At 42.6% G+C, this 8,714-nt stretch overlaps 1 non-coding gene across 1 annotated transcript; it reads left to right on the forward strand.

Moving 5' to 3' along the window:
• The first annotated feature begins 8,641 nt into the window (after positions 1 to 8,641).
• Positions 8,642 to 8,714, forward strand: trnav-gac (transfer RNA valine (anticodon GAC)). The gene has a single exon. It is a non-coding gene; the product is annotated as a tRNA-Val (tRNA).

An 8,714-nucleotide genomic window follows, 5' to 3' on the forward strand; every position in this document is an offset into this window, starting at 1 on the left:
CACACGATACATACAGTAAAAAGCCTCAGGCACTGTGTTAGATGTGTTTTCGACGTTATATATGCGTTTATTTATGTCGTCGATTTTACGGTTGCAATTCGACGTTGATTATACGTCGAGGCGACGTATATATACGTATAGCCGTATTTTCGCCGTGAATATACGTATATTCGACGAATCAATGCCCACTGGGTAAACTCTTGAGCAAACTCTGAACCAGCTCTAAGGAAACTAATCCGATTAGACGTTACTTTGACTCATCTTTTTACGCTCAGTGCTGGATTGCTCAAACTCCAGCTAGGGTTAGGGTTAGCATTCCCACGCTACTTAGACACTTTGTTTACGCTCAGTGCTGGATTTTGGGAACTTCAGGACGAGTGGGAATTTTCTCCTATCTGTCAATTCTGTTTTGTTTTGGAGACTCTTGGCTGCCTATGTTGTACAGTGCAGCGTGAAGGAAACATTTTCCAAAACTGTGTCAGCTCAAAAGTTAACACTTAAGCAAGTGTTCTCATAACTTTAGGAGGTTTCGTGAAAATGCTACAGGCGTGACAAAATCGTTTTTTTAAATTCAAGGTGACTTTACCGCGGTTTTCATTTTCAGATTGTGAATCAAAAAAGGCATTTAATTAAACACACGATTGCGATTTTAATCAATTACTGTATTGATTGAAAGATACATTCTGTACAGATACAGTACAGTCACATTCTCCTGTCGTCCAGTGGTGTAAAACGAATTAGCAGGTGCTTGAGATAACATCCCACTGAGTGGAATGTTCTCATTTGTTCTCAAGTGTAAAAAGAGGTGATAATTCTTAATAATTCCGTGTCGCATTAACTAACCTCTTCAGTTTATTCCGCCAGACAGTACATTAATATAATTATATCATTATTAAGTTGTTTAGATACGCAATTCCATATTATATTCCCTGTTAATCAAATTCTAAAAGTATGCATTTGTTAGATAACAAGCGAATTCACAGAAAAGGTTAAAATACTATCACTTTTCACAAAGTATATAATCCTAATATGGTCAGAAGGAGCACGTAAAAATGTTTCCCAAATAACAACATGTAAGACTTTGATGCTTAAAATGTTTAGGGAGAAATGGAATACTGGTGTGTATTTTTTTCTTTAAACTACCAAGACCAGCAATATACAGTACAGTTTACATACATTAATATGTTTATATTCCTAAATTAAAATCGTTTATGAGCATGTGAAAGGCATGGTGAATTGGAGATTCTCAAGATTTACATTGTATGATTGGAAATGAATGCGTGATCGGATCAACTAAATGCTGTGGTGTTACTTTTTGTCAATGAAAAAATAAACTCTTTTCGTTTACAAAGACGGTTACAAAGAATGTGGACCAGGGTAATACTTTGAGCTTACAGCTTGTCCAAGGTCATTCATTATTAATACTCTTAGTAATATCTTCAGTAAAGACTTTGATGCATAAAATATTCCTGCATAATTAAAATATTTATGATAAAGGTGGTAGGTTGTGTACTTTTGTCCAACAGAACAATCTTGCTTTTATAAAATATACCGCCTTTTTAATGTTTAATGATTAACATGCTGTAATACACTGTTTAAATTTAAAAGTCTAAAGAGTATACACCTTAAATTCTTAATTGAATAAAGATTGTCCCTCAGCAGTGATCAGGATTCAAAACTGACGTTTTCTGGTGACAGCTCAAATGCTGTACAGGAGAGGTTAACCTTTATTAGCTCCACCTGGCGATTTTACAAGGTGATTCCGGATACTATTAACATAATCTAATTTGCGTCCGGTATGATGCGGTATACTGCGACACTCCCACCGTGTTATACCGCAGCATACCCCGCTTGTTTTGAATGGCTGCATATGTATATAGACTCTATATATACATTTGGTGCATGCCACAATTTTGGATGGTGGTGGAGGAATAGGGATTTTCTCAACACGGCAGGGACTCCAGTTAAGAATGCTGGGTTTATCTCTGAACTATTAGAAGCTTTGCAGCTACTGACTGAAGTAGCTGTGGTAATGTGTAAATCACATAATAAAGAAATGTTTCCAGTAACTCGAGGGAACAACTTTGCAGATGCAACTGTCAGGTGAGCAATACTTGTAGAACAGTAGTCTGAGACCTCTGTGAAGCAGAGAAATGGACATTCTCTGCTGTTAGAAAAGATTATGGGGCTGCAGGATGATGGGGTGTGGAGCTGACAGCACACCAGACGCCCTGCATGCCCTCACAGCCTAATGCCCTTTATAGCCCGACAAATGCACTCTGTTGGACACCCAGGTGGGAGTCAAATGGTGTGCCGGTTACCCAAAACTGGGTGAGAACCGGGTTTGAAGCAGTAACCACTTATGTGGTATCTGGATGTAATGTTTATCAAAGGAACTCAACTTAGTTCAGGTGCGGGTGCAACAGCTCAAAAGGCCTGCTCCTGAGGAACCTTTCAAACCTGGGAAATTGAAAATTGTAAAGGGAAACCTGGGCTCTTATAATCTGTTTTCCCAGTGGGTTGCTGCCACTGCCTCTGTGTCTACCAAACACTTGATAACAGAGATAAGCCCTCGGTGGGCACTGCCCTGCCCCTTGTATTATGATCAAGGAACACACTTCACGGGGAAGGTATGTCAGGCTGTGGCTGCATTGTTCGGAGTGAGATGGACTGAGATCATCCTCAGTCTGCTGGAACAGTGGAATGAAGGAACAGATCTCTGAAAGATCGACTAGACATCAGACTGAAGGAACGCCATGGGATGCGGGCTGGATCAAACAGAACTGTGTAACAGCCTGTTTGATATCATCACGGGCCAATCAATGAAACTTCCTGGAGGGACGAATTTAGCTGGACGAATGGATTGTTGAATTTGCTAATTCTTTATTGTAGTATTGTAGGTTGCTAGGACTTAGCAAAGCACATCTATGATGAAGAAAAATATATATCATAATTATAATCCAGATGATTGGGGTATTGGTGCATGGCTACAGTCTGTGCTAGGAACATGGAGAGGGTCTCTGGTTCAATACATATTTGTGGGTCTGGTATTATTCGTTATGATCATATCGTTAATATCCTGTTTGAAAAACATGTGGACTAAAGCTGCTGCTTCTGTGCTAATTGTACGCCCTGAAAGGATCATGAAGGTCAAAAAATGATTTCATGGGAAAGGTTCTCTTATCTAGTGGCAGAACCTGATGGGTAGAACAATATAGTTTTAAGGGGGGTTACCCTTGGGAGTGATTCCCCTAGATGCAAATGATTATTGTGGTTTGTTTGTTCATAATAAGATGTTTTGCAGGAACAGAACAAAGAGAAATTTTACAACGTCAGCTAGAATTGTTCTGCAAAACGTCACAGCTGAGGCAGGGGAACAATGTGTAGATTTTTCTAAGAGTTATTACCCAGTTGTTGACCAATCTGTTGACCAATGTTGACCAAAAAAGCCTAAGATTATGCTGGGCTCCAGCCCACAGGGATTTACCTGTGCTGTAAGAACTAATGAGTGAATAAGGAGACTGGATTCTGGTGAAAGACTTCAGGAAAAAGAAATGGTGTTCACTCAGGTGGAGGGGGCTGTACCAGGTGCTGCTGACCACTGCCACTGCTGTGAAGGTCACAGAAATGGTGCCCTGGATTCATGCTTCCCACTGTAAAAAGGTCACAAACGAACTGAGCAAAGCGCAGGAGTGATGTCTCCACAAGGACAGATGGGGATAACCTGCTTGGGACTGATGTGCACAGCCTTTTTCCTTTTTATGTAGAAGCCTGTCACCACCCCAAAAGAGGAAGAATCTAAACACGAAGCCTCTTTGTATACAAACTGGCTGAATGAAACTGATAATGAGGGGGATATGAGTAATTTGTGGTATAAATTTATAAATCATACTGTAAAGTTAAAGAAATTTAATGCATCTTGTTATATATGTGCTTTAATGCCTCATTCTACAGCCTCACCCATGCGACTTTTTATGAAATGTACTCTTTTATTAATATCACGTTAGAAGGCTTAGACGCTATCAAACAAGAATTAAGGGGAGTTCGATTAATGGCACTTCAGAACAGGTTCGTGCTGGACCTTCAAAATGCAGCATCTGGAGGAGTCTGTGCTTTAGTAGGAGACTCCTGTTGTACATATATTTCAGCTAATGACTATGATTACGGAAATCTTACGCTCGCTATTCAGCATTTGAAAGAACTAAAAGACAAGGTGAATAAAGAGAGAGGCATAAAAGATACACCGGCTTTTCTCTCCTGGTTAGAATCACTGTTTGGGCCAGGGGGAATGTTTTTCTTTTAAGTTACTAACACCGATTATAGGGGCTGTGATACTTGTCTTCCTGTTTTTATGTTGCTGTATGACATGTATTATTCCAATGCTTCGAAATATGGAAATATGGTACCTAGGGGGATAAACTGTTCATCCTTCCAGTCTGGAGAATTGGCAGCTGTCTGACGTCAGTAAGTGATCCTTAAAAAATTAATAGTTCCATGACAGTGTGCATCACCAGAAAATCAATTTCAATGCATTAAAACTCTTGTTATCCTTCTGATCATTGAAGTGTCATTGCCCCAGCACTGTATACTCTTACTTTTGACGCCTGTCTGAAGTTGGATCCATTTCTAAGAATGGTGACTCACATATCCTCATGCTCAACTTTGGCTCAACCACACAAACTATGAAGTTAATCATCTGCTTTTGCTCCAAGATTTATGTTACTAGGCTCTCTCCTGGGGATCCTCGTGTTCAAATATTGCCCTTATTGTGGATGATCCATGACAGAATTCAGGGAATTCAGAATTCTGATACCTCAGCTCAGATTCTGACTGGGCAGACTGTCATTGCCTGGTGTGAATGTGTGCATATCTGTTTTTGTGCATGTTCTGTGGCCTGTTGTACAGTACATCACAAATGAAAGGGAAATGGAAAACTAAAATAAGACTCAAGTGTTTTATCTTTCATTAACAGTGTTTCATTAGTATCTGTGCTAGATCCTGTCATCCACTGCTTACCACGATAGGCTCTAGCACAGGATAGCAGCTAATACATTTAACAATCTCACTGCACAATGTTGTATATTCAAGGGCTGATCTTCTGTACTTTTTCTTTCACTTTTCATTTCCTAGAAACTCAGTCCTGCCAGGAATAATCTGAGAACAAAATCAATCTGAGTGAAAATCTAAGCAGAGGAAGATTGTTTTACAGAGTCAACAAGGTCTAATTCAAGGTCATCAGCACTAACAACATTCTCTCTGGAGACAGGCGATAAGAAAATTGAAAGTGTGTATTGTTACACAACAGCAGAGACTATGAGTTATGCTATCATGAGAGTGGTGATGGATTTTTTTCATTGCTTAGTTTTGCAGGTTCTGTACATTTGAACATTCAAAGTGACTAAAGTAAAGGAGTTTTCCCTTTTTACCACATAATTCCCAAAGATCAACACTAATAGAAAGCCTAATTCCAGCCAAGATTCAATTACTGGCTCTCAGGCATCCCAGCAGTGGATTTCATGACTTCAGACAGCCATCTTTATCAGTGGAGAACTCAATGCTCTGAGGTTTACTGGCAGAGTCTCACACTGGGTAATATGTTGGTAAATAATGTCCTATGGAATTTTACTATTGATCAATTCTACTATGGAACTGCGATGTGTCCTGAAAAAATCTTCTATGATAGTGGTACAGTCCATCACACCCCACCTACAGCCTTTAAAAGAGAAAAAAAAACTGACAACAACAAAGTAAGTCTGTGGTGTAATCAACTAGGTCTTGCAAACATACTTAACCTCTTCCAGCTACCAACATTACAAATGCTGTTTACACATTAGATGGTTATTTTTTGGCTTCTGATATTATGGTGGAAAAAGAGCCCTGGAATCTTTGTAGAAGGACAAAAGACGGAAAGAACAGGCAGTGTAACCATGGCGAAGAGAAGGGAAATATTGGAGAGAGCTTTTTTCATACACTTTTTATCATTGTTTTTCCAGCCCAACAATGATCAACAAATATGGGCAGGCGTCCTGTGCCAAATCCAATCTACCTTTCTTCCAAGCATACAGGAATGTCAGTGAATTAAATATTGACATATGAAAATACCCAAAAATATGCAATCACACATATGCAGTTTGAGCAAACATAAGACAATGAATGCAACGGGGCACATTCTGAGGGAGATGCGGTCAATCAGGTTGCAGGAAAACCACGCTATGCTTTTTTTTGAGATCCTGAAAAGGACAGAGGGGCCATGTATATGTGTGCAGCTGGATATGTAATTGCAGGTGGCGTAGCAAATTCTGCTGAAGCCCCACTGCCTGGTGTGGACGGTAGCTGTGCATGTTGCAGCAGAATTGTGCATGTGAGATCAAGGGGGCATGTCATGTGTTTGAGCACTTCACTCCCTTCCGGAAGCACGTGATTCCCTGAGTCCCAAAAATTTGGACGGTAGCTGTGCATGTTGCAGCAGAATTGTGCATGTGAGATCAAGGGGGCATGTCATGTGTTTGAGCAGTTCACTCCCTTCCGGAAGCACGTGATTCCCTGAGTCCCAAAAATGTGTAAGTTCTTTGGATGACCTGTGGACCGATCTTTCACGATGAAGAATTCCTTAAGAAGAATAGATCTCGGCCCACCATCCCAATGCCTCCATCTCAAAACAGCAACCTCCCACTGCCCTTAGTCTGCAAGGCAGTCCTTTCAAGTGCGATGATGACGCCGGGACCTTCGTTGCCTATTGTACGAGCTGAACTATTGTGCTCATCAATTCAACGCTCTTTCCATCAACTCATCTTGTCTTTTGACGCTTCGTGTTTTGTGCTCCTTTGACTATCGGCATATCGGGTGACTGCAAACACTGAAGTTCTTGCTTACGGAGTGTGGAACAGTGTTTTCAAGTGATCGCTGTTCTGTCATGTTGACGCCGAGTGAATCTTTCTTTGGCAACATGGGCAGGCTGACAGCAGCGCGAGCTAAAGTAATGTCAAATTTCTTGACTTATTTCTGAATGTGAATGTTCTTTAGAAAAGGGATGCGGCGTTGCTTCTCCCCCGTGTAAAGGTCACGCATTCCAGACTTGGTATGAGCGAACAGTTGCCGCAAGTGTTTGAAAAGAGCAAGAGAGGAAGCAGCCCTGCCCCGTGTGAGGATCAAACTCAGGACCTTCAGATGAAGAGACTGACACGCTACCAACTACGCCAACGAGGCCAGCTGCAGTACACAGCCGGAAAGTTTGCCTCATATGGATTTCAGTCGCCCGTTCCCTAATCTTTAGACGCCCTCTGCTGGATGTTGCATTTGCCTTTTGATCTCACCGATACTTTTTTGGTCTGTTTCTGTTGCGAGTCCGTTTTTCAGATCTCACCTAGCACAAGTCTCTCTGGCTGAAGTGGCCTCTCTGCTTCAGCATCGTGCCCTCACTCAGCCATTAAAAACGTCACTCGGACTTCTGACATGCTGACATGAAATGTCAAGAGAGAGTGGCGGAGACGCTTAAGGCAGAGAGAAGATGAAGAGGGGGCGTGGCTGCGAAATGATTGACAGCTGCATGACGCTCTCCATGCAAGGCGTGACCACAGGCTAAAGGACACCTTTCGGCACATCAAGCTCTAAGCACACACCTGGAGGACGTGGGAAATGATCCCGCTACCTCTCGCATGCAAAGCGAGCGCTGTACCATGCAAGCTAACCCCCCTCACTGGGGCTCATGCCTCAGTGTCGCCTAGTGCCGCTTGTTCCCCTCTTACCGGGTGCAGTTCACTGCCCTTCGTCTGCAAGGCAGTCGTGTAATTGCGGCTTTCTTGACTTATTGATGAAGGTCTGACTGGACGAGTGAATGACGCCTCTCCCCGTCCTCAAGCTCGCTGACAGAATAAAATGGAAAGTGCTGCCGTGGCTCATTGGTTTAGGGGTATGATTCTCGCTTAGGGTGTGGGAGGTCCTGGGATCAACTCGCGGATGAGCTCTTGTGTGCTCTTTTTGTCCTCGTCCACAAGACTGGGAACTGATATCCACATCACCTTGCAGCATCTGGTTATGGCAAACGATGGAATGTGACTAATGACTGAACGAGCCTGGTGAATACTCATCACGTGGCACAATGAGAGCGTGCAGTCAGCTGTCCAAGGCAGCAACCTCATTGCTCGTTCAAAAGAACACGTACTGAAAACTCATCACCACTATGTCGTAAATGAGCACCGCGATCGCTTGTTGTCATGCGTCCTTACTTGGGAAATGCAGAAGCAAAAACTGCCCTCTCTCAGCCACCGAAACGTGTGCGGCTCGCCTTGCACTCTCTGCGCCTCGCATATTTATGGAGCTGTCTGCTCTTCTTTCTGTTGAAGTGCGCAAGTTACGGGGCGTACTGCACACTATGATGTGCTCAATGACAGCTTTCAAGATTTGAAAACTATGAGCTTGATGGCTCAAGTCGAACGAATGTAGTTGTTACGCAATTGATGATCAAACGCACGTATTCTAACGATTCGTGAGAGTATGTTCTAAAGGTCCCTGGCTCGATCCCGGGTTTCTGCATTTTGTTTCATCGCACCCTTTGTTCCTCTCTCCAGCGCCCCCTGCCTAAAGTGACGCTTCCCTTTCTCAGCCCGAAACGCAAGCGAGACACCAGCAGCTGTCCCTGCAGGTTTCCGTAGTGTAGCGGCTATCACGTTCGCCTGACACGCGAAATGTCCCCGGTTCGAGACCGGGTGGAAACA

This window comes from Lepisosteus oculatus, unplaced genomic scaffold, assembly GCF_040954835.1.
Source record: "Lepisosteus oculatus isolate fLepOcu1 unplaced genomic scaffold, fLepOcu1.hap2 HAP2_SCAFFOLD_40, whole genome shotgun sequence".
Lineage (NCBI taxonomy): Eukaryota > Metazoa > Chordata > Actinopteri > Semionotiformes > Lepisosteidae > Lepisosteus > Lepisosteus oculatus.